Genomic DNA, 27662 nt, shown 5'->3' with positions numbered 1-27662 from the left:
CAATACTATTATATGTAGTAGTAGTATTCTATGTTATCATTTATAAATTATTAAATAACACATTTAATATTATATTACTAGCAGCATTACTATCATTACTGCTAGCAATATTATTAATGATTTCAATTTTTTTAAATAATAGAATATTTACTTTTTGAATTATTTTACACATTTTTTTAATAATCGCAAAAAAAAAGTTTAATTATTTTAGGTTTAATTATTTTAATTATAAATATTTAAATAAATTTTTCTTAAACACATACATACACATACAAACAACTTAAACTTCTTAAACAACATACATACACATACATTTACAAGCAGCAAAATTAATAAATCTATAAACAATTAATCCAGTGGGGTTTCTTTTCTATATATACAGTCCCTATAGAAAATCATCATACTCTGTGAAAATCTATACCTTTATTCACATTACACCCTGCTTTCAAAAGACCTTCAGGATAAAAATGTAGAAGGCACAGGTTAGGAGAAGGCTACAGGAACATTTCAAAGCCTGGAAATGTTATCTAGAGTGTGATTTGATTTCAGGCTGAATGACAAATAAAGTCATAATTTCAAAAGGGTTTGATGATTTTCTGCACTGCATATAGTTAAAGTCAAAATTATTAGGCCTCCGGTGATTTTTTTTAATTTTTTAAATTTTTTTAATCCCAAATGATGTTTAACAGAGCACAGAATTTTTCACAGTATTTCCTATAATATTTGTTCTTCTGGAGAAAGCCTTATTTGTTTTATTTCGGCTAAAATAAAAGCAGTTTTTTTTTTTGTACAACCATTTTAAGGTCAATATTATTAGCCCTCTTAAGCATTTTTTTTCGACTGTCTACAGAACAAACCACTGTTAAACAATGATTTGCCTAATTACCCTAATTTGCCTGGTTAACCTAATTAACCTAGTTAATAAGCTCTGCCTACCGAGTGCCGGGTCCGTGACATCATTTACTTCCCCATTCTTTAAATTTTAAAGGTCCGTACTGGCCCAATACACCCATAAGTGGCTCCGTTCTCTCATCAGTTGGAACAAAATAACTTTTACATAGATTATGATAGAGACATTTGGCTTTTTTCCTATGATTACAGACATGTGCAGGAACCAACAAAAGTAATTACAGCAACCTAAACCACACAAAACCTCAAAGGTACACTTTTCAAATTTGAGTTTACAAAAAAAGTGCCTCTTTTTTAGAAGGGTTTATTAAAACTCAGATAACATATACAATTATTATAAAACTTACAACAGTGTTTTATGAAAACTCTTTAAAATGATACCAAACTTTTGCATTTACACATCTGCATGTGGACTTGGGAAGCTTTTGAATTTGCGGAGGCAAAATCCAGCCGGAAACCCCAAAATAGCACTTGCCTTTAAGAGGTTAAACCTTCAAATTGCACTTTATGCTGAATATTAGTATCTTGACAACTATATGGCAAAGACAAAAGAAATCTTTAGTGTTTATAACTGAATCCAAGCAACGATGTCTGTTTCACAATTCTCAGAACAGATTGTTCTTTTAAATCATTCTTTTGAACTGATTCACGTGAACTCTAAATTCATTTTTGTAATCCACTCTATTACTACCACTCTAATACTTAACACAAACATACTGATGCACAGATGTGAACAATAATGCTGGTTTAAAAATGTCTCCTAGCACTTTCTCCATGTTTTACATTATCCTTTTACTCATGTGACTAATTTACAGAACAGTCTTGTGGACAAGAAAAACAAATATAATGAGTTCCACCATCTCTAGGTAGCACTAGTCATTAAAGCCTTCAAAGCAGTGTTCCCAAGTGACTCTTCCTACAATGCTTTGTGTCACAGACTGGGCCCTAGTCCTCAGGGTTTGTGCTGTCCTCCTGTGGGATTAAAGCGGGCAGATAACCCACCTTTCACAACCATCTTTCAGGTGACACTCAATTACGCGGGGCCACTCAGCCCGGGGGAGGTCGAGAGGAACCGGCCTGCAAGCGGTAGATAACTAGCCCCTCTGAGGCACAACAAACACACACAAGCTTTCAGGATCCACTGTGGCATTTTGTGAAGCTGCTATTGGGCACCTGCAGCTCCCAAGAGCAAAACTTGTCTCTCTTGGCACAAATAACTTCTCAACTTTCAAACTGCGCCAGACAAAACCCCCATTTCTTGTCTGAAGCAGGCTGTTTGCAGAGAGCTATTAATTAGCATGCTATGTTAGCATAGCTTTCTGTTAAAACACAAATGTGGCAAAGCAATTAGCGTGTTAGCAGTGATGCAGAACCAATGTGAATGGGGGGAAGGGGGAATGTAAAAAGTTGAGGGGGTCAAATACAGTTGGTATATTTTAGTTCAGAGTTATGAGTTGTTATATAGCATAGGTGAAGTTAAACAAGATAAAACTGTCAGTGATTCTGCAGTGTGAAAAACGTATTCATTTTTAAGTGAAATTCGCTTCAGGTAGGCAATAAAACTTTTTTCTGCTTTGCATAGCCGAGGTGATGCTTTTATTATTAAGTCTCTGATGAACCCAGCGGAGCGCATTTCTCTCCATAAACTTCAGTTCAGTTAATGCTGCTAAGTCTTCAGGTTTCAATATGGTGACTCACAGTTCATTTTATCATCCCGTTTAATGCAGCAATACCGAAACTGCTGAGGGATTCATATATATTAGGTGTCAGTATAGAGGAAGGCAAGCTCAACTGACACTCTGTGCTTGCTTTTTAATATTAAACGTTATGTACACTAACGTTCAAAAGGGTGCTATCTGTGATATTCTTTTTTGAAAGAAGTCTTCTGTGCAAGAAGGCTGTATTCATTCAACTAAAAATACAATAAACAGCAATGCAGGGAAATATTGATTCAATTTAAAATAACTGTTGTCTATGTAAATATAATTTTAAATGTAATTTAAGATTCAAAACTGAGTTTTCTGAATTATTACTGCACTCTTGGAAGTCACATAGGGATGTAACGATTCACCGTGAATCAGTTGAAAATCGATTCAGGTATGTGATGATTCAAATCGGCACAAATGTTGAATGAATCGCAATACATGTTTTGAACAGAGGGGGCGCAGTGTTTACAGACCCAAACTCGCTTTACCTGCATATAAGCGGCGAGCAAGAGGTGGAGGGGCAGAGTATATGCTTATTTCACACGGCCGCCATTTGAAAGAACTAAAGCGAGGCTGCGGTGGGAAGAAACGCGGAAGTATAGGACCAGCACTGTAAACATTGCAGTAACATGCTGTGGACTACAAACCTCCAGCTGTTGCCGAGATTTCAAAATATGGTGTAAACATCACTTTAATATCAGTCAGTACGTTTAATTTAAACAATTAAAAGCAATTTAGCATCAAACAACATCACAAGCTCTGTAAGAGTAATATGCTCAAGTGTCCTCCTAGGCTTCAGTTCATGGCAGCAGGTAAACAGAGGGGACGCTTCCCTGCTTCAGCCTATGTAACTTGGTGAGCGATAAACACTGCAGTCCTCTGTAGCACACCCTCGTGTTGTCCCGGTACTGAAGTTTTAAAACAGTCTAATTCCCGCTAAGTTAAAATTGAATTGACTCGACTGATCTTCACGGCTGCTTCGCGATCCAGTCTCCATGTATCTTGTGTTTGCACTCAGTTTACCGCTCTTCACCCAGTGCAAACACAGATACACGGAGACTGGAGCGCAAGCGCGAAACAGCCATAAGGATCAGTCGAGTCATCAAGCAGATCGCTCGGCTGTGTTTGTGCTCAGTAAACAGCGGAGGGTGAACTGATGACCTTCTCGGCCAATCACAAGCATATCTGTTGAGCACGTGAACACAATGGCCAATCAGCGCTGTTTTAAGAAAGCCATCAACAGTGCTTTAAATGTTAGCAGAAAATTGACAAATTTTCTTTTAATTCAGTAACGTGACAAGTCTAATATAGTGAAAGAATCAGTTCATTAACTTGAGTTTGATAAATGACATCTAAAACGTGTGTTTGGGAAAGAAAACGTTAGCTAACTAGTGCCGTTTCCCTTAACTTAGCTGAAAATGAGCTCTGATATCCCTTTAGATTTTCACCATTCATTCAGAACGGACCTTCGGGTCACTCAGAAGGCGGTGAAATTATAAATTTGTGTCTCTTTCTATTCGCTGATAAGATATACAGCCAAGTACACAACGTTCTAATGTAACTCCCAACGATACTTCCGGGTTTCTTCCCACCGCAGCCTCGATTTCGCTTTTAAAAATGGCAGCCGCGTGAAATCAGTCTATAATGACAGTGGCGAGGTGCATCAGACACAACACAAACTGTGCAAATATTGCAAAAAGACGTTTACTTACACTAACAGAACAAAGAATACGATGCAGCACAGTGAAAAATTTTAGTCACAGACGTCTATACACAGAAAGCTATGTATAGGTCAAACCACGCTGACCGGAGGATTGGCAGCTCTGCTTGCTCTGACAAATGAACTAACGTTACAGAGATCACATGGAGCATCAGTGTTTTCATAGCGAAAGTGTGAAGTGCTTTTCAGACTGTGGAGTTACAAATCCAGGAATTAGATTGTTCCTTTTTCACCCTCTCTTTTTCAATTTAGTTTATGCATATTTTAATAATTTGCTTATTATATCATATATTATAATCTGTATTTGATGCCACTGGCCAGTCCCGCGGAGCAGAGGGCCTATTGACCACCTATGTACACACTGCTCTCTGGTTTAGGAAAGTTTACCTCTCCAGACCAGCCATCTCTGTCCTCAGTGAAAAAGTTTTTTTATCAGCAGGGCACATTGTAAATGGGCAAAGACCTCAGCTTATGGCAGAAAACAAAGATATGCTGATAATTCTTTTAAAAAATGTCAAATCACAGTGTTAGTTTGTTTGTATAAAAGAGCCTTTTTTTTAGTTTGTATTGTTAATTTTTTATTTGGAATTTATTTTAAATGTGTAATGTAGCTGCACAGTCAAAGTTTTTGTTTGTTTATATTAAAGAGTTTTCTTTAGTTTGTATTATTCACTTTTTTTATTTCTCAAATTTTATAGACTCAAAAAAGTCTCAAATAATTTTTTTAAACAAATCGTGACTAAATCCTGAATCATGAGATTAGTATCGTGAATTGTATGGAATTATGAGTCAGGTGAATCGTTACATCCCTAGAGTCACATGATCCTTCAAAAGTGATTCTTATATTATATAATTGCTGCTCTGTTATGATGAAATATTATTGGTGATTGGTTATTCATTAATCGTTTTGGTCATGCTTTATTGTACAATTCTTGCTATTAAAAAACCAAATCATTAATAGACTTTTGCCTCAATAAACCAATAGTTTCTGAATGTAGCCTTTATGCTGCAAGCTGAGATTGCATCTCTCAAAGATGCAATGTCAGACACAATGCACTCAATGGAGCTAGTCACGTCACTGTGAGGGGTAGGGTTAGGGGAGAGCCTAGGTGAGCCCAAGTAAAAGCATTGCATGCAGCTCAGATTGCATCTGCACCAGGTCTGCATCCAGACCCTTCCTAACTCACTATTTATTGTTAGTTATTAAGCTAGTTGTTACTGTAAGTTTAGATATTAGCTAGAATTAGGGACATAGAATAAGATCATGCAGAATATGTACTTTGTAAGTAGTAATAACAGTTAGTAATAACACCCATGTAATAAGCCACTAGGTAAGAGTGGGAATTGGTACTGAATTTACAGTTTGCACACCAGACACCTAACATAACATGACATATCCAGGACACATTGGCATACAACACAACATCTGATGAAACTAACAATAAGTCAGTAAAGATACAGATTTAAATTCCACCAACTTTCAGTTTATAAAGCAAGTCAGGAGTTGATTCGCTAAATGAATAGCTCATCATAAGAGTTGTTTGCCTGTGAATCACAATTAATAGATTCTTTATTTGCATAGTGAAACTCAGCAGATCACATGTCAGTAGAATGTTTACTCTGATCTCTACCATCCAACATATCCATTACCAAACACCATCCAGCCCACATCAAACACTCTCACACCTGCTGTCTCAATACCATCACAGGAAATTAGAGATTATGCATCACGCAGGAACTACATTAGAACATTTCAACACCTGAAACACTCAAGAGAGTGACACCATTACATTGAGTGAATCCTAGAGATGTCAGTGTGCTGACTGTCCAGTTCACAGCGATCATTTAAGCTTCAACACCTCTGACGCACACATGTTCGCGAATCCTTCAAACCTGATCCATGAGGTACAGACTGATAACATGTCACACGCAAACCACAAAGCGAGGCTGAAGACGCCGTCCCTTTGAGGACACGGAGTGACGGATGCACAGAGAGAGTTAATCCTAGTACAGAAGCATGTCCTGAGGTAGTAGAAATTGAATTTAAGACAGAACAATAATCTCGGCCTGCAGGCAACTTACTTATGCTAATTCCCTCTGCGCTGCTGGGGTGGATGAGGTGTTTTTTTTTTTTTATGTGCCTCACCTCTTATCAAGAAGAGCGGGGGTGTGTGTGAACAGAGCCAGTACTTCTTAGGACGCACCGCTACCTCGCACAACACCACAGCTCAGCAGGAGATGGCTGGAGCTTAATCTGGGATATGCAAAACTGCTCAGCAAAGTCATTTATAAAATGGCTATGTGGGCAAAATATGTGATGGAAATAACTGAGTGCATACAGGATATTCCCGTTTCTCTTTAGAAGTTTAAATCCTACTTAATTGTTCTAGAGTCAAGTTCAACCTGACTCCAGCAAGACGCTATAGGGTATTGGGAATGGTTAAGTCAAGTCAATGAAAAAGGTTGGCAATAAACCAATGTATTCAATTCAATTAAACTTAAGCTTATTTCTATAGCGCTTTTACAATGTAGATTGTGTCAAAGCAGCTTCACACAGAAGATTATAGTGAATTGAAGCAGTGTCAGAGTTTAAGTTGAGTTCAGTTCAGTGTGGTTTAACTTTCACTGCTGAGAGTCCAAACACTGAAGAGTAATCCATTGATGCACAGCTCTACAAGTCCCGAACTATGCAAGCCAGTGGCGACAGCGGCGAGGAAAAAGAAAACTTCATCAATTAGCCAAAGTGAAGGATAAAAAACCTTGAGAGAACCAGGCTCAGTTGGGCATGACCATTTCTCCTATGGCCAAACGTCTTGTGCAGAGCTGCAGTCTAGGCGCCGGAGGCTGGAGAATGCTGGACGTCAGCGAAGACTCATCTGTCCCTGGAGTTTCACTGGAATCAGACGCATGCTCTCTTCTCCTCCATGACCACTACAGCAGCTTTTCAGGATATGGCCTGGTCCGGGATTATATGTATGGTTGTTCTAGATCAGGGGTGTCCAAACTCAGTCCTGAGGGGCCGGTGTCCTGCATAGTATAGCCCCAACTTCCTTCAATACACTTGCCTGGAAGTTTTAGTATACCGAGAAAGAGCTTGATTAGCTTGTTCATGCGTGTTTAATTAGGGTTGAAACTAAAATTTGCAGGACACCTGCCCTCCAGGACCAAGTTTGGGCACCCTCTTCTAGATTAATGCAAAGGTGTTCTGGGTCATCGCAATGTGTTCTGGATTTTATTTTAAATAATAAGGCATTGCTTTCTAGACGTTTAATGGCACTCCAGATGGTTGCTACACGGTTTATAAGTATTATGTGCTGTTGTTGGCAGGTCATTTAGGTTTTTCTGGGTGGCTACTAGATGTTGTAGTACTAGGTACTTAATGGTTGCTAACAGAATGTGTGCTCTGAGTCACAGGATCGTCAGTATATGTTCTGGGTGGTTGCTTGGGTATTCTAAGTCACTGTTATAGAGCTGTACTGATGGTTGAAAAGTGGTTTCCAGATATTCCAGGTGGTTGCTTGGGTGTTCTGACTGATTCCCATGTGTTTTGGATGTGCTTTAGATACTATTTTTGGACAGTTGTTGGGGGTTTTGTCTGGTTCCTAGGAGTTCTAAATGGTTTCTTGGTCTGATTTCTGGTATAGACCATAGGTCTCAAACTCAATTCCTGGAGGGCCTCAGCTCTGCACAGTTTTTCTCCAACCCTATCAAACACAGCTGATCCAAATAATTGAGGTGTTCAAAAGAGTCTTGAACACTTTCATTAGGCGTGTTTGAGCATCAGGGTTGGAGCAAAACTGTGCAGAGCTGCGGCCCTCCAGGAATCGAGATTGAGACCTATGGTATAGAAGCTCTAGGTGAGTTCTGGGTGTCATAAGGTGTTCTGTGTCATTGTTAGTATGGTCCCTAAGTGGTTGATAGTTGCTAAGTGGATGTTATTGTTTTTCCTCATTATTGCAAAGGTTTTCAGATGTGTAACAAAATGTTTTTCTAGACCTTTCAAGGAGTTCTAGGTCATTGCCATGGTGTTCTGGTAGTTTTTGAGTGAGCGATAGCAGATTGGGGGTTTTGTGTGTTTCCTATGCATTTTGGGTTGTTGCTGGGCAATTTCTATGGTTTCAAGAGTAGTTTTTAGGTCACATTTTATTTTAATGGTCCATTTGTTTTAAGTTACATTGTATCTATATGCCAAGAAATTCTCATTAGATTACAAGTAGACTGTTAGGTCGGGGTTAGGGTTGGGGTTAGGGTTAGGGTTAGTGTAAGTTAACATTTACTTGCAAAGTAGCTTACAGTCAGTTAAATGTCTGTTGAAGGAGCAGTATCAACAGGGATTAAGCAGACAGTCTACTAATACACAAATAGAGCATCAAACTAAAGTGTTATCTTTTTTATTTGGTTATGACAATTATTGCTAAGTGAGGTTTTTATTAGCCCAAGTTGTGTCCATAGTCAAAGTGTCTATGATATTCTGGTAGCTAGATAGATACTGTATAATTAAGCTCCCATCATGAATGCAAGTCACCGACTGCCAGGGAAAAATAACAGGTCTGATCACTAATGATCAAAAGATATACATTATCTACAACACACCACATGATTTGAGGTAACATTTTTGTTTGCACACACATTGACAATAGTGAATACTATTAGTGGTGCTTACTAAGACAAGCATTATTATTACACAAGACTCCATTTTTTAAAGGACTCCATTGAAAAGAAATGAATAAAAATGGTGACTCTTTGCTCACATAAACACCATGTGACTGGTTTTATAAGCAGGTTTGCTCATGCCATGTGGAACCTACAGCAAACCTTCTGAAAAACGTATAAACAATGACAAAAATTTGATAAAATGGTTTTACAACAATGCGTAATTTCATAAATAAAACTGTTCAGGCATCAGGCATGCTGCTTACGACAGTTCTACTCCTGTTTAGTCAAGAAGCTGCTGCCTCAGTGGCCAGACCAGAGAGTCAGCATGTGAACTTTCCAAACCCTCAGCTCTTCCTGTGTGTGCTCGGTAGACCGGATGATTGAAACCCTATAAAACATCATATATTATCAGGATGACAGTGCTGTATTTGAACAGAGATGATTTTATGGTAATTGCAGATAATGGTAGAGTGTTGGTGTTGGGGTTCATCTGAGCTCATCTGGAGAGGAGGGGGGGAGACTGCTAAGTGACTCCGGAGGGCCTTTATTTTCAGCCTTCAATTACATCCAGGCAATCTGTCTGGATTTTCAGTCAAAACCTCTAATAACTACCCCCCATTCACATTGGAACACACACACATAGTGCTTTTGAGCTCAGAATGGTGCCACGTCGCTGCTTATGAGTGGTCCGCTGAGGGTTTGTATGTTTCCATTTTCCACGTTTTGGCTGCTCCATATCCCGATTGTCGCAAAAAATGAAGTGCATTTAGATTTTTGTATAAGACGTAATATATAATCTACCTAGCTCTGAAGTTCAATCAAACTCTAACGTCATGTTAAAAGGCCGCCACAGCCCAGCAGGAATTGACCTCTATGAAACAAGTCAGTCGATATTCACACGTCACTGGCAGACTGCAAAATGCACCATGGGATTCAATGCCTGTTATTTAAGTCCTATCTTGCTGGAATACATGAGGAATACCCCTAAAATAGGTTCTTACAGATCAAAGTCTACAAAACAACAACAAAACATGACCATTGTCACCTCATAAAAACGTCAGGTCTGTGTCATTATTGTTAATGAAGAGTGAGCGTGTTAAGTACTGAATTGCAGTTGGGGCTAAAGGTCCTCATCAGGGAGTGTCAAGTACAGGGCCATAAAGGTAGTTTCAGTGCTGAACTATTACTTGCACATCTGATGGCCGAGCAGAGACCAGGCATTGATTTGATTAACAGCCTGACCATTATGGCAAAGAGAAAAAGGCCAAAGAGGGAGGGAGAAAGAGGGAGAGAGACTTCCAGCTCAGTCAAACACCCATGATGCTGTGTGGAAACCCGAGACACTGAGTCACATTCAGAAGGCATTTACAGTACATGTGTTATTGCACTGTGAAACAGCTGATAAAATAAAACCAAATACAAGAAATAACAGATGCATTGGGTTATTAGTATAATTGTGACTTTCACAAAGCATATGAGATTACATTCTAAAACAACAGATAACTTCCTTTCCTTCGGCTTAAAGCTGGTTTATACATTTGCATCGAGTGATTGGCTTGACCCACAGCGCCTGCCTTGCACGTATTCATGCATTTATATTCTGTGTGCTGTTTGTGTTGCTCTGCAATAACACTTCCAAAACACTAGCTGGCAGTGAGGTTTTACGCTTCCCTGCGTCGAGTTTCTTCACAGGCGTTTTGTTTTTTCTGAGTGCTACCTTTATGTACAAGTAGCTAATACTAACTCATTCAGAGGTGGAAACCGGCGGATGTGCAACAACTTTAATCATAAGGTACACACAAAACATCAGGAGCTCCTTCACGGGACACTTGTAAACACTCGCTCCATCGGGCTCGCAGCTCTCAGCACCACCCACACTCGTCACAGCTACCAAGCTCCCAATCACAGAGCTTGCGCTACGCGTCGTTGCGATGTGTAGTTGCATTTTTTAAGAGGTGCACGTCAGCCACAGCAAGGACTATGCGACCACGTGAAGGCCGCGCTGGACCATACGCGTGCGCTTGACGCAGAAGTATAAATCAGTCTTTAGTCCCTGATTTGTAAGTGGTCACCACAGCGGAATGAACCACCAATTACTCTAACATATGTTTTATGCGGTGGTGCAGTTGGTAGCAAGATCGCCTCACAGCAAGACGGTCGCTGGTTCGAGCACTGGCTAGGTCAGTTGGCATTTCTGTGTGGAGTTTACCTGGTTCTCCTGTGTTTGCTTGGGTTTCCTCCGGATGCTCCAGTTTCCCCCACAGTCCAAACACCTGCGCTATAGGTGAATCGAACAAGCTAAATTGGCTATAGTGTATGTGTGTAAAAGAGTGTGTATGGGTGTTTCCCAGTGTTGGGTTGTGGCTGGAAGGGCATCCGCTGCGTAAAAGATATGCTCATCACCCTGAGGAAACCCACATAAACATGGGGAGAACAAGCAAACTTCAAACAGTGTAATGCTTTTCATTACTCCAGTCTTTAAAGTCACATGATCCTGAAGAAATGTCAAACATTATTTTGCACTCTCTATTTTTGTGCACAGCTATTTTCAGATTAAAAAGATAAAAAAACAACAGAATTAGTCTAAAACAGTGGTTCCCACACTATAAAAAATGGCTGTGATTTCAACGGTAAAAAAACTGTAAAAATGCAACAGTACAAATCCGTAACCTGGTTAACTTTACGTTTCCTTAATATATACTGTACGGCGAATAACCGCAAATTGACTTTCCCAGAATTCCCTTTATGGCACAACACTTTTTATGCTTTTTGTTGACATTGCTATGGATCTTTTTAGTTGTTTCTCTATTAGTTATGTACATTAGAGATTTATGTTACATCTGATGTTGATAAACAATGTTTATTTCATGACTTTAATTTTATGCGTGTTAACAGCTGTGTGAATGACACTGAGCACCTTCTATATATTGATACACTTTTCTGCCTGTAGGAAAGGTTGATTGTGATGAGCATTGGTTCATTATGTAACTCCCTCATCACCACCTGCATATGGGTGTGTTAACGTGTCTAACTGTGTAACAAAAGATGTGTAGATGTTGGTAATTCAAAATACAGACATATTACCTCTATAAATTAATAAAACAGATAAAACGAGAAATTGCTTTTACGGTTTGTACCGTATTTTTAATGGTAAAGTACTTGCAACCACAGCTGCCAGTTTTTTACAGTAAATTTTATGGTTTTATTTTTTACAGTGCAAAGTGGGGGTCGTGGGACAATGACAGGGGGTCACTTGGTGATTTCCAAAATTCTAATATGTTTGATTAAACTTGTAGAATTACCATATTTTAACCATAACCCACAGAAGATAAAATAGTAGTTATTTTATAGCAAAAAACCACAACATGCAAATGAAAAGCCATCAGCCTTTAATTTTTTCATAGGACTGGTGTTTACATTAGATTAACAACACAGCAATAGCATCAGCTGCAGCAGATTTATGACAGATTTGTGACACCTTTATGGCAATCAAATACTTTAAAAATACATACAGGCCACAACTGAATATTAAGAACGATCTCTGATTAGCCAAGAATAGGCTTGTTCTGAAAACATTGTGTTCACCAGTTGTGGCCTGTATTAGTTGAGTTTAATATTAAACAAAGTAATAAATGACTATAAAAATGATATGGTTGTTAGACTGTTGCACAATTTTGTGTTGTCAATATGCTCTTGTTTATATAGGCATATTGTTGTGTGCTCAACATTTGCATATTAATAACCACCTAAGAGGAATTTGGGGGTCGAGCGTCACTGGCATTGTTATTTTAGGGGTTGCGGGCTGAAAAGTTTGGGAACCCCTGATCTAGGGATATATTTTCTAACATTATAAATGTCTTTACTGTTACTTTGAATCAATGCTTGCAATCATTTTTGAAATACAAATTTCTTAAAAAATCTTTATAACCCCACACTTATAAACATTAACGGTAGTATATATAAAGATCCATATGTAATCGGAGTGTCCTGCCTATACTTATTGATGTAAATGATAGAACTGCAGCACTACATGCAGTCTGCAACACACACAGCTTAGTGCATTATGCAGTTTACGCGTGTGGTTCACGTGGAAGCACCTGTCATGTTTAACGGACCGTGTGACATTCTCTTAGGCTTCCTGACACCTGTAGGAATCAGCACTGCTATTGTCTTTCACTTTTTTGTTGACCTACATTCAGCAGCACACACCCACCTCCATAAATACTGTCATTACGCTGGCCGGCTGTCAGTCAGAGCACTGAACACTGTGGATGAAATTAAATTGATTTACAGAACAGCCTTCTCACTTTACAGTTTAAACAAGAGCATCTTGTACTTTTTATTGGAGCCACAACCTGATGGTTAGTGACAGTTACGGGAATCTGCTTTGAAAGTGTAGTTTGACCTTCAACTTGCATTTGATTTAAACTATAACGAAGCTAGACTTGACCAGGTTCAATTTGGTGTGATTAAGTACTACGTGAAATTTGCAGCACATCTTGTATGTTGAATGTTTTATTCTTTTAGATACTGACAATTATTAAATTCTTACGACAGAAACTACTATGTACATTTTAATCTTGTACATATCATAATTTTTATCACTAGCATACTGTCAGAATTTCTAACTGTAACTTTCCTCGGGGTTAGTTTTTATCTTGTGATTTTGAGTTTGTAAAATCAGAATAACAATAGTATATGTAAAAATTCTAATTTCATTTGCTCATATCTAACATTTCCGACTTCATATGTCACAATCCCGAGCTAACATATCGCAGTTTCAAATTCATACCTTTATTCAGAGATCAAATGTCAGTTTTATGGGTTTACATCTCACAATTCTGAGTTTACATCCCACAATTCCTAGTTTACATCTCATAATTCATAGTATACAACCTGCAATTCCAATTTTACATTGTAAAAATCCTAGTTTACATCCTACAATTCCGAGTTTACATTTCACAATTCCGAGTTTACATTCCACAATTCCTAGTTTACATCTCACAATTCACTAGGAATTACATCCAACAAGTCTTAGTTTAAATCCGACAATTCCGATTTTACATCCCACAATCCCTAGTTTACATCCGACAATTCCTAGTTTGCATCTCACACTTCCTAGTTTACATCCCACAATTCCGAGTTTACATCCCACAATTCCTAGTTTACATCCCACAATTCCTAGTTTACATCCCACAATTCCGAGTTTACATCCCACAATTCCTAGTTTAAATCCTATAATTCTGAGTTTACGTCTCACAATTTCGATTTTACATCCCACAATTCCGAGTTTGCATCTCACAATTCCTAGTTTACATCTCACAATTCTTTCTTTACGTCCGACAATTCTGAGTTTACATCCCACAATTCCGAGCTTACGTCTCACAATTCCTAGTTTACATCTCACAATTCCGTGTTACGTCCGACAATTCTGAGTTTACATCCCACAATTCCGAGCTTACATCTCACAATTCCTAGTTTACATTCGACAATTCCTAGTTTGAATCTCACAATTCCTTGTTTACATCAGACAATTCCGAGTTTACATCCCACAATTCCAAGTTTGCATCTCACAATTCTGAGTTTACATCTCACAATTCCGAGATTACATCTTACAATTCCTTGTTTACATCCCACAATTCCTAGTTTACGTCCAACAATTCATAGTTTACAACTCACAATTCCTTGTTTACGTCCGACAATTCCTAGTTTACATTCGACAATTTTGAGTTTACATATCACAATCCTAATTTTACATCTCAAAATTCTGAAATGACATCTCACAATGCTGAGTTTAAATCCCACAATTCCAAGCTAACATGAAACATGATTTCAAGTTCAAATCTTAATTCAAAGTTCATATCTGACAGTTCTACAAGTTTGCAAGTTTAAATCTCAAAATTACCATAACATCTCACAATGCGGAGTTCATATTATACAGTTTTGAGTTTAAAATCTCACAATTACAAATTCACATTGTACAAATCTGAGTTTAAACTTTACATCTTGGATATCCCACAATTCCAAGCTCGCCTCTGTCAGTTTCAAGTTCATATCTTTAATGTTGATATCTTATGATTTTATGGGTTTACATCTCACACTTTCAAGCTAAGAGGAAAGGGAGGGCACATGTGCCCAAGGAAATTAAAAAGAGAGGTGGTGTGCACAGATGGGACCTGTCCCCTGCAGGAATCCCCCTAACCCTCACCGTGCCAATCAAATGTCACAAATTATTCTAAGTTTACCTCTTACAATTGTAAATTCAAACAGCATGTTTAACGCACAATTCCATGGCGTAAACAAGATTCCATAACATTCCAATCACCAAAGACCAATAGTAATGACAAATTCATGTCATATTCACTTATTCTTTTCCTCTCGGTCCTGCTTTTATATTGGAAAGCTCCCTACAGTAGTGAGCCCACCAGGCCAGCGACGTGACTCATCAATAAAACACCTGGCAGACACAGCTCCACAGCAGGACGGCCTGAGCATGACAGCGAGTACGGTAACAGCAGCAGGACCCCTCAGAGCTGAAGAACAGATGAGATATCTATCAAGACCTCCTGCTGCAGGCCAATCTGCCACACACTCACACACAGACATTACCGGCAACACCCATACACAAATCACAATGAATTATTAAAACTGTCAACAATCACATTGTGGAAGAACTGACAAACAAGCTTGTCCATTAGCCAAGTATAGGGCTGTCTGTTCTTGGTCTAAACATCTAAACCTTGAAGTGGTCTTCTAGTGTCTGTAATGAGGGATGAGGGGAGGATGCAGGAAGGAGAGACTCGCATATGGAAGCGCAGGGGGGGTGAAACATCACAAGCCTCTGTTTTATGACTAAATCAATGCTGCCACAACCCTCTCTCGCTTTTTCTCGCTCTCTCCCACACACACATGCACACACTAATCCACTCCAACTCCACTGCTTTGAACATGTTCATGAAAAACGGGTGGGATTCTAGTAACAATATTGTTCAACTTTTTGGTTCAATGTTTTTTTAAGACAAAAGAGATGGAAGAAAACACTGTAATCAGAATAGCTTGATCTTCAGATTTGAATGATACCTTAGATTGCAGGGCTTCTTGTTTGCTGTCTAGTTGTAGTATTCGTTTGTTTGCTTGTCAGTTTTTGAGGAACAGGAGAAGAGGTGTGTTATTACTTTGCAAATTTGTATGATTGTTTTTTCCCGCTTTCCTGCAAATCTGACAGGTGAAATGATTTCTCAGCAAAGAATGTGAAAAACCTGGATATTTAGAAACCAATAGTTTATATACAGAGTGGAAAATAAGTATTGAACACGTCACCTTTTTTCTCAGAAAACATATTTCTAAAGGTGATGTTGACTTGAAATTTTCACCGGATGTTGGTAATAAGCAAAGAAACCCATGTATGCAAAGAAAACAAATGTAATTAGTTTACAAATTAAGGTATGTTAATAAAATGAAATGACACAGGGAAAAAGTATTGAACACATGAAGAAAGGAAGGTGTAGAAAGGCAGTGAAAGCCCAGACAGCAGCTGAAATCTCCAGTTATTCAGCAACCTTCTGCCATTCCTCATTGTAAATTAATATTAGCTGCTTCAGTCCAACATCTACATTAGCAGGATGATGAAGATGAACCCAGGCTGGACATTTCAGCAAGATGATGATCCAAAACACAGCCAGTGAAACTGTTAAATGCTTTCAGAGAAAGAAAATCAAGCTGTAGAATGGCTCAGCCAATCACCTGACTTGAATCCAATAGAAAATACAAATTAAAGATCAGATTTGATAGACGAGACCCACAGATCGATCAAGATTTTTCACCCCTGAGCAATGCATGTGACTTTTCTCTCCAATGAGAGGCGTCTTTAAGTTGCCATCACCAAAAGAGCCTGTTATATATGGCTATTAATTACATTTTAGTAGTTCAGTACTTTCTCCTTCTGTCGTTCCGTTGCTATTACACATAACTAATTATTTTATTTGTATTTTTTTATATATATATTTGCATTGTTTGGGTTTTTACCAAAATCTGGTGTGTTTAATTCTATGTCAACAGCTCCTTTAGAAATGCTATTCCCGGGAAAAAAAGTTTTCAATACTTATTTTCACAGCTATATCTGTTGATAAATTCACTGACATGAATCCAGAAAACATAGAAACAGCTATCACACATCAATTCTTTCTTTTCCCTAAAATCATTTAGAAATTCTTCACTTCTAAAGTCAAACTGAGTGGGACATGTCACGTCATGTGGAATGAACCAATGAAAACCTCATGGCCGTCTGAAGTGGTTCAAACAATGGAAGTAATAAAGCAATTCATAATTCATCAGCTGGTCATTTTTGTTTCACAGGTCAACAACAATAACCTTTCAAAAAAAAAAGCATTTGTCGGCCAATAACCATACAGATGTCAATATCACGCATCACTTGTGAAAACGTAGTTTTGGCTTAGTATTGTTTTGCGGCATCAAAAGATGGACATGTTTATATACACCTGCCTTTAAAAACAGTGTTTTGGCCATCTCAGTGCACTCACATCAACAACACAGGGGGCATTTTCTGCTTCAGTGAAACCAGCAGAGCAGAATGTAGGTTTCACACAGCGCTGGTCTTCTGAGGAGCTCCTCCTGACAGTTACCTCATCCATATCCTACACACTTATCTCTTTCATTTCCACTTCTATAACCCTCTAGAAACCTAGTAGAAGCTAAAATTTGGAGTTGAGAAGTTTTTACACTCTGGTTGTGGTGTGAAAAGCAGAGTAAACAAAGTCTCTCAACCTTAAAAAGAAACCACATCTTGCGAAAACGCAAAACGCTGACAGAAACGATCAGACAAGAAGAAACTTCTAAGACCTGCTGAGAGCTTAAGAAAGAGGTGAGACGTCAGAAGTTATAAGACGCTCTTAATCTCATCTAAAAGTTTTATTCTCATCATTTTATCTCCGTTTGACTGCCTAAGTCTATCCTGTCTGAAGCGCCGCAGCTACTCTGATACAGTAAGAGCTTTGTGAGTTGAAATACACAGAGCTTTTACAAAAGGCAACAGAGCTTCATTCATTTCATATGAGGCAATGCATGTTTTATTAAAGAGCTCCAATGTAAACAGATTCGCAGCTTATGCAATCTAATGAAAAAATATTCAAATAATTAAATGGTAATGCATGTCTCTGCTCAGGGCTAAATCATTAACATGCAAATTCTGCCAAACACGAATTTGTGTGGCTGGAATATTTCATGCGCTCATTAGCAAATCCTCCCTCTCTTTATGCTAAAACCACTAATTCCGCACCATAAATGCTCTTTGAAATAAGACTACAAGGCAGAGATAACGGAGGCAGCACGCAGGATATTACCCGCAATCTTATGAACGCAAAATTGTGGGGCAAAACAATTTCTATAAAAGAGCAATCTCAACCTCATTATCCTTCTATAATGAGTCCTCTGAGACAGCAGGCGTTCCCTGCCGCTCACAGCAGTTAAGATGCAAAGTGCAAGCTCGAATTACACAACAATCAGTTCTATTACGAGAAAAGAGACTAAAGGGGAGTGGTGTACATCAGTCTGTACAACTGTGCTGGAGTTTTGGGCGTGATGTGCATAATTAAAAAGTCAAGTTCAATGTCTCGCAGTGGAGGATTAGATGGGCCCAGTACAGAGCCTCGGGGAACACCGGAAGAATTGAAGAGAACAACAGACCATCAGTGTTCTAAATTTTGTGTATTAATTAATATGTTGTTTAAATTCAGTGAAAACTTTTATTATATTATTTCAATCCATTTTAATTTTAGAAAAACTACATATTACTTCAAAATCTACACTAAAATTGACTATTTAAAAAAAGGCAAGTTTATTTATATAGCACATTTCGTACACAATGGTAATTTCAAAGTGCTTTACATAAACATGAATAGAAGAGACAAGCGTAAGAAAATAAAAACAAAGAATAATAAATTGATTAAAAACAGATAAAAAACAGATTAAAATGTGTTAAAACGGGTTATAAAAGAATGAAAAAGAAAAGAAAGACATAATAGTCCGATCCTTCGGACGTAGCACAGTGCTCATTCAGTAAAGGCACAGCTAAACAGATGTGTTTTCAGTCTTAATTTGAATGTGCCTAATGTTGGAGCACATCTGATCATTTTTGGAAGCTGATACCAGCAGTGGGCGGTGCAATAGCTGACGGTGAATTCACCCTACTTTGACTGAACCCTTGGAATTTCTAATTTACCTGATGCTAATAATCTGAGTGATCTGTTAGATTTGTATTCAGTGTGCATATCTGTAATGAATTGAGGTTCTAGGCCATTTAGTGATTTATAGACAAGTAATAACACTTTAAAATCTATTCTGAATGTAACTGGGAATCAGTATAAGGACAGGTGTGAAGTGCTCTGATTTTCTGGTTCTGCTCAGAATCCTGGCAGCAGCGTTCTGGATGAGCTGTATCTAGCTGACTGTCTTTTTGGGAAGGCCAGTGAGGAGTCCATTACAGTAATCCACCCTGCTAGTGATAAAACCATGCACAAGTCCTCACTGGAAACAAAGTATCTAAATCTTGCGATGTTTTTGAGATGATAGTCTGCTGATTTAGTTACTGCTTTGATATGACAACTGAACCTCATATCTGACACCAGAATAACACCAAGATTCTTATTTTTTGATGTTTGACCCCTAGAGCCAAGGTACACATTCAACTTGAGAACCTCATCTCTGTTGACAAATGCAATGACTATCATGCAATGATACTGCAATGCATTGGCAGAGGGTGTCAAGGGAGCTGTAGTCATTATAAGTCATTATAAATCCTGGTTGATAATGTAACAACACACTCCTTGCTTATGCATAGCATACAAAGAGTTTTCAGTTTACAGATCTAATTTTCTATAAATTGATTTTTTTAATCATGTTGTTCTAGTTTCTTCTTTCAAAACAGTATAAACTGCACAGTTGTCATAAAAAAATGTCAAAAACATTTTTGCTGTTGCTAATATCACTGGCAAGAATAAACTGTCCACCAGTTAGGATTTAGTGTTCAGCTCTCTCTATGTGCAACAGATTCTCTCATCTCCAACCTGCAAATAAACACAGATTCAAAGATGGAATCTAAAAGACAAGATTCTCTTTGAAGTTGGCAGTATAAGAATATTAATTCCAGGCTTTTCGGTCTCTGCTTCAGAGAGCTAAGCTGTTGGGAATGTGTGTGTGTGCAAATGTCTGAAGAAAACTGCCTCGTGCCAATGACAACAAAGAGAGGGGACACTTCTGTCTCATCAGACCACTGCCTGGTTAAGGTCTATCCCAGGGGAAAGGGAGGACACATATGCCCAAGGAAATGAAAAAGGGGGTGGTGTGCACAGACGGGACCTGTCCCCTGCAGGAATCCCCCCACCCTGCCAATCAAACCTTCTTGGTATACTCCTTCCACATCCTGCATACCCCCTATTCTCTTTGTCTCATCCTCCATCTACTCCCTCTCTTTCAGCCTTCAGTGTTACAAATTCTACATTTGCTGAGAGCTGGGCAAGCAGCCCATATGCACTTCATTTCAATGACCTGTCTTATGATGGGCACACTGCCCTGACTACTACAAAGTAAACTTTACAATATCAATACAAGTAAGATTCAACAAATTACATTTTGACAACAAAGCAACTGTAACAGAGCGTACAATAAAACTGTACTGTAGAAAAAAAGAATAAATGTGACCCTGGACCACATAACTAGTGTTGGAAAAATAATAAATGAATGAGAGAACCAGTCCAGGAGACTTGAACAAGCTGAAAATTTGGAAACTGAGGGTTCAAAGAAAAATCGAAATACTGAGAAAATCATGTTTAAAGTTGTCCAAAGTTCTTACCAATGAGATATTTCGTTTTAATATATTTACAGAAGGAAATGTATTTCATATATATATTTATGGAACAAGATCTTCACTTAATATTCAAATGATTTTTGACATAAAAATCTTTCATTTTGACCCTCACAATGTATTTTTGGCTCCTGCATTAGACAGTAATTTGTTGTTTTCAAACTGAGGTTAATGAAATATTAACGCAATACCTGGAAGCTGAATAAATGACCTTTCCATTGATCTATATGTTGTTATATTTGGCTAAGATGTAACTTTTTGACAATCTGGAATCTGAGGGCTCAAAAAAAAATCTAAATACTGAGAAAATCATGTTTTAAGTTATCTATTGTTCTTAGAAATACACTTTACCAATCAGACATTTAGTTTTTTTATAGTCACAGGACAAAAAATATTTGAAAATATATTCATGAAACAAGATCTTTACATAAAATTCTAATAATTATTGACATAAAAGAAAAATATTTCATTTTGACCCTCACAAATTTTTGCCTCCTGTATTAGACAGTAATTTGTTGCTTTCAAACTGAGGTTAATGCAATATTAATGCAATATCTGAAATATGAATAAATTACCTTTCAATAGATATATACATTGTTATAGTTGGACGAGATTTAATTATTTGACAATCTGGAATCTGAGAGCTCAAAAAAATCAGACATTTAGTTTTAATATATTTACAGAAGGAAATTTATCCTAAAATATATTCATGGAACATGATCTTCACTTAATATTTTATAGATTTTTGAAATAAAGGAAAAATCTTTTATTTTGTGAAGTTTTATAAACTAGAGGAGCAGGTGATATGGTTGAGCACGGCTGGATTCTCATCCGTAATCAGTAATAATCCAATCAGATTGATCTAAGCTTACAATAAATAGACTGATTTTACCCTACTGCCTTATCTTCATTTTGGAACAATCCACCCTTCCACCCATCTCCTCCTTTTCTTCCCTTTTCTAAGGGGAGCTCTCGAGACCTACCTCATCTCGGACCCCCTTTACAAGCTTATTGACCAGGTGAGAGCCTTTGGCTCAAGTATCTCAGAGCTCAGGGTTCTCTCCCGGGACAGCATGCCAAACCTGCTATTAATGCCAAGCATATCTAAGTGTGAACTCTTGAAGACCCATACAATGTATTTTTGGCTTCTGCATTAGACAGTAATTTGTTGTTCAATGTCACATATATAACACTTTTTTCCTGTTTAGCTTTGGTGTCAAAATTGATAACGTAAAAAGTTAAATATACATGCATAATATAAAATAACAAATATCATGCAGCCTAATATTGTTGCAATTTTTCTTTCCCAAATCAATCTAGTGCTGAAGAGCTGCTACTTTTGACCTCTATATTCATAATGACACACTGATTCATTAAAGAGAGAAAGCATGGGAGGGAAAAAGAGAGCGAGTGTGAAAGAGAAAGAGAGATGTGCAGCACAGAAATCAATTCCAACATTCCCACCATATTGACTTATTGACTCAAATCCACTTTCAGCAGAATATTATCTGACAAACCATAATCAGCTTGTCATGCTATTTCTTAGGCTACACATTGTATGAACATTTGTTGAAAAAAATCGTTAAATATATAAATAGCAATGGAGTGTGTGAAGTATGTTTAACGCCAATTTGAAGCAGAATGGAGGTTTCATTGATCAGTCTCTGCTGATGTGTGTGTGTATATGCAAGTGTGTGCGTGCATGTGTGTGTGTGCGCATGTGCATTTGAGCAGCGGTCAGCCATCCCAGACGCAGCTCTCTGATTGGCTGCTCACCATCAGCTCTCCATGCTAATAGACTGATAGACTTTATAGGGATTCTCTCACTTCACTTTCTGTCAGATGTGCAGTACTGTGTATCTTAGTGTATTTGTCCACTTTTTACTTTAAAGACAAAATCCTACTATTATATCTCAAACAGACTAATTTTGTGCGTCAAACACACTTATTCATTCATTCATTCATTCATTCACTTCTTTAATTAAATAAATCATTTATTCATTCACTTCATTAATTAATTCATTTATTCATTCACTAACTTCAGTAATTGAATCATTCATTCATTTACTCACTCACTCAATCACTCACTTCATTAACTAAATAATTATTTAATTCATTCACTTATTCATTCATTCACTTCATTAATTCATTCATTCACACACTCACTTCATTAACAAAATAATTCTTTAATTCATTCACTAATTCATTCATTCACTTCCTTAATTAATTCATTCATTCACTCACGCACTCCCTCAGGTAAATAAATCATTCATTCATTCACTCAATCAATCACCCACTTCATTAAATAAATAATTCATTCACTAATTTATTCATTCACTTCATTAATTAATTCATTAATTTATTTATTTATTCACTCACTCACTCACTCACTCACTTCATTAATCAAAAAATCATTAATTCATTCACTACTTCATTCATTCATTTACTCACTTCAGTAATTAAATCATTTATTCATTCACTTAATTTATTAAATCATTCATTCACTCACTTCAGTAATTAAATCATTCATTCACTTACTTCATTAAATCATTCATTCATTTACTCACTTCAGTAATTAAATCGTTTATTCATTCACTTACTTCATTTATTAAATCATTCATTCATTTACTCACTTCAGTAATTAAATCATTCATTCATTCACTTACTTCAGTAATTAAATCGTTTATTCATTCACTTCATTAATTAAATAATCAATTAATTTGTTCACTAATTCAATCATTCACTACATTAATTCATTTATTATTTCACTCTCACACTTCAATAATGAAATCATTCATTCAATTACACATTTTTCCCATTAATCATTAATATTAATGACAAATAGCCATTCGAGCAATAAAAAAATCATGATCTGTCGCAAAACAGGTGCAGTTGAGTGTGTGGAAGTTTGTGGTATCCACACTAGAGCATGAGTAGAGCACAGCTATATTCTGTAAGGCTTTTTGGTTCAAGTCAGCTCTTTCACACTGCAATCGAACAACTGTGAACTGAGAACACACAAAAAAAAAAACACCCACACACACACACACACACACACACACACACACACAAAATATGGGCAAGAATTCATGCAAAAACAGGAACAGGAATTAACACTGTACACAAGCGCACAAATCTCCCGTGTGCTGACAACAGAAGATTACCGTTTGTCTTGTGCTGCGCTCAAACTCAAACAAAACAGCATTGTGTCTGCATGTCAGATTCACCCACTGCGGTTGTACATGTACCACTGCGCTCTTATTGTGCTGTGTGTGTGTGTGTGTGTGTGCATGGGGAGAAGTCCCGGCAGGTCACGTGATCGAATTGAACTGCGTGTGTGGGTGTGCATATATATGTCTTCAGACACCAGGTGTGAAAACATCTCGTTATGTTTACCCAGAGGGAATATTTTTAGCTCAGAGCAGGGGTCACCAAGGTTTCTGACACGTAGAGGCATTTTTAATTTCAAATCAGTAGTAAATGAGACACCCAGCTACTAATAAAGAGCCTCATTTATACATAATACACTCTCTAAGCAACAGAACACACATTTATTATGTCCTAAAATATATTAGGGCTGCACAATATTAGAAAAATCTAGCATCTTGACATTTTGTTATTCTGCGATATATATTGCAATATAAATTCAATTTCACCACAAGACTTTCATATCTCTATTTGGAAAAAATGTATACATTCAGATTGATTGGGATAATTTTGTAAAGGAGTGCATTTGCATAAAATATATTAAACAATCTATAAGTGTATATAAAAACTAAACTAAATAAAATAATAATATAAAAATTAAAAACAAAAAAAAATTAAAAAAAAAATTAAATGAAAAGTTTTATGGTTTTCTGAGGTATTCAGGTATAATAATACCTGCATAGTCTGCATAGTCTTTGCTATATAAATAATTCAACAAAATGAATTGTTATTAAATTTACAAATGGTATAATTTCTTATGCAGGGTTCAACGCCAAGGATTTTTTCAACTGGCCAGTGGTTCAGATTTTTACTTGCCCTGTCAAAATTTTTACTTGCCCCACCAAAAAAAAGGGAAGTTAATAGCTATTTCTTAGCCACATATATTAAATAATGTGTCAAAAGCCAAAAATAGCCTAATTTTATACATATACTTTTTTTTAATAAATTATATTATATTATATTATATTATATTATATTATATTATATTATATTATATTATATTATATTATATTATATTATATTATATTATATTATATTATATTATATTATATTATATTATATTATATTATATTATATTATATAAAAGGTGCACTTTAATTTTGACACCCACAGACTTTACCAAATATAAATTAGAGAGGTAAGACTTTCTCATACATAACCTCATTTCAGTTGTCAAAATATATTAATCTATCTATTGAATTAATCAATCTATTTAAAAAAGAAAGTTGGCTAGAATTATGCATTATAGGCTTAAATTATAAAGAGAAACAACAGATGAGGCGAGAGTGCAGTCAGATCATGAAGCAGATCAATGTTGATCTTTCTTTCGAGGTGTCAGTGCAGAAATAAACAAAACAATATGCCTAATACAAAATATTATAATATTAAAATATGGAAAAAATGATCACATGGTAATTTCTGCCAATTTTCCTAACGGATAAACAGCACTCTAATATTTCAGCATGCTTTCATTTTCATAGTCGACATGAATCGCATGTTTACCGATAGGAAAGACATTTCGCCCTACTCCTCATTCTCTCTTCATATAGCCTTATTTATGGCTATTACACAATCATAACACACTGTGATTCTTCGTTGTTGGTTCGTTTTGCTTTCTCACTACAATTAAATTGCAATAAATTGAGCCGAGACTTCATTCAGAGGATCTCGGATCAATTGACTTGGCGTGGATCAGAGCGCAGTTGTGGGTTTCACATATGCCAAAGGAACCGTGCTAACAGAGAAAACGAGACAGCTTCCGAAACAAACGTCTTAATCGACCTGACTTTAAAATGCTCCAGTGTCCCTGTATCTGTGCTTACACTCAGTAACCAGCGCTGAATTCGCTGAACTGATGACCTTCACGGCCAATAACAGTCATTTCTGTTGAGCACGTGAACACAACGGCAAATCAGTGATGTTTAAGAACATGCTCAGTAGCGCTCCAATGTTAGAGGTAATGGAAAACTTCAGTATCGATTGGTGCCGAATTCCAGCATCGTGACAACCCTAGTTCACTGTAAAACAAAGAATGTCTTGGAATTTGGCAAATTGAAAAAAATGAAAAATGTAAAATTCTTAAATGATTGGGGGACTGAATCAATGAACAAAATGATTGCATCCGTGATTGTGTAAGTCAGTTTCACTTTGGTGACTTCATGTGAGGAACATTCCACTTCTACGTCACCCCATATAAGAAAACAAACGTAAAAACCGACGATGATAAATTTCCCAAAGAGTCACAATTGTTAGAACATGCATGAGTCAAAATATTCATTTCTTCAATTGGTTTGCATTGCACACATCACTCAACAACAAACAGATCAGTATATGTTAAATTCGGGTTCTTAAAAAAAGATTCATAGTCGAGATCACTTGGATCTTTTAGTTATGCAATAATTTTCTAAGACTCGTAAGATTTTTAAAATATCAAGTTCACGTTCTTAAACTTGTCGATTTAATTAACAAGACTCGTGCCTAGCTAAGATCTCATTTGAGCTCTGTTTGGTGAGTGTGTGGGTGTCATCCTACACTGATCTCAGACCAGCAGTGAGTCACCAAACTCAACTCAACTGATAACTGCAGTTATTACTACACCTCACTGAGCGGCCTAGGACAAACACGCAAACTCCTCAAGCGGAGCCCACCATCAATCAGTAGATAACTAATAAATGTCACTCTCTGCCGGAGCCCCAGCCTGGCGCCTCCACACACGCTCACACATACAAACACATGCATACCACACAGACACAAGCAAACAATCGCACACAAAAAGTCAGCAAACAAACCCACGCATCCCATCTCTTCTGGAGCCCATATGCGAGTTTCTTCTCTAAGAATATTTCCTTAAAATCTTGTGGACAAACTTAAGAGTTTTCAAACTCAAGTGTAGATCAATGCTACAGAACAAGAGAGTGACAACAAAAACAAAGTGATGCGTTTTTGCTATCCTACAGAAACAGGATGTTCAGGAAATTCAATGCAAAATCATATTCAAAGTATGTATGTATGGCTGATATCTAGAACCAGACAGAATCTGCAGAGATATTTCTGCACAGAGTTTTGTAAACAAAAAAAATCTGTGGATTTATAATGATTTTGGAGTATCATAACTAAAAGCTTAATAAGAATAATAGCTTTTTAATGTTTATTTAATGTATACAATGCAAATCCAATTAGATTCACTTAATTTGTAAACAAAGCAAATCTCGTATATAATATATAGAAAATATTACTTAAACTGTATTGTGAGTAAATCATATGAACATTTTTTATTTGTTAACAATATTACTGAAATTAATTTAAAAACCGAAGAAATATAAATTTACACACAATTACACAACTAAATAAACAGACTCAATGATGGGCTAAAAATCTGTGGATTTCCTTGCGCACAAATTCTGTGTGGGCCTACAATCCTACAATAAGAGGGTTATCACATTAATAACAATACCGTGAAAAGCGATTAGTTACTTTACTTTAAAAAAGTGAGTACATCCACTGCCTTAAGTGCAACAAGTTGATTTTGCATTAACTTGGTAAACCCATTGAGTTAACTGAACTTTTATAATTATGCACATAGTTT

At 36.9% G+C, this 27662-nt stretch overlaps 1 protein-coding gene across 1 annotated transcript in view; it reads right to left on the bottom strand.

Moving 5' to 3' along the window:
- cblb (Cbl proto-oncogene B, E3 ubiquitin protein ligase) overlaps nucleotides 1-27662 on the bottom strand; it is a 123641-nt gene that overhangs the window by 59907 nt on the left and 36072 nt on the right. The gene's annotated exons all lie outside the window — the stretch shown is intronic.

Source organism: Danio aesculapii, chromosome 10 (genome assembly GCF_903798145.1).
Source record: "Danio aesculapii chromosome 10, fDanAes4.1, whole genome shotgun sequence".
Taxonomy (NCBI): Eukaryota; Metazoa; Chordata; class Actinopteri; order Cypriniformes; family Danionidae; genus Danio; species Danio aesculapii.
The sequence above is the reverse complement of the archived record's forward strand: the minus strand, read 5'-3'. Positions and strand labels throughout refer to the sequence as shown.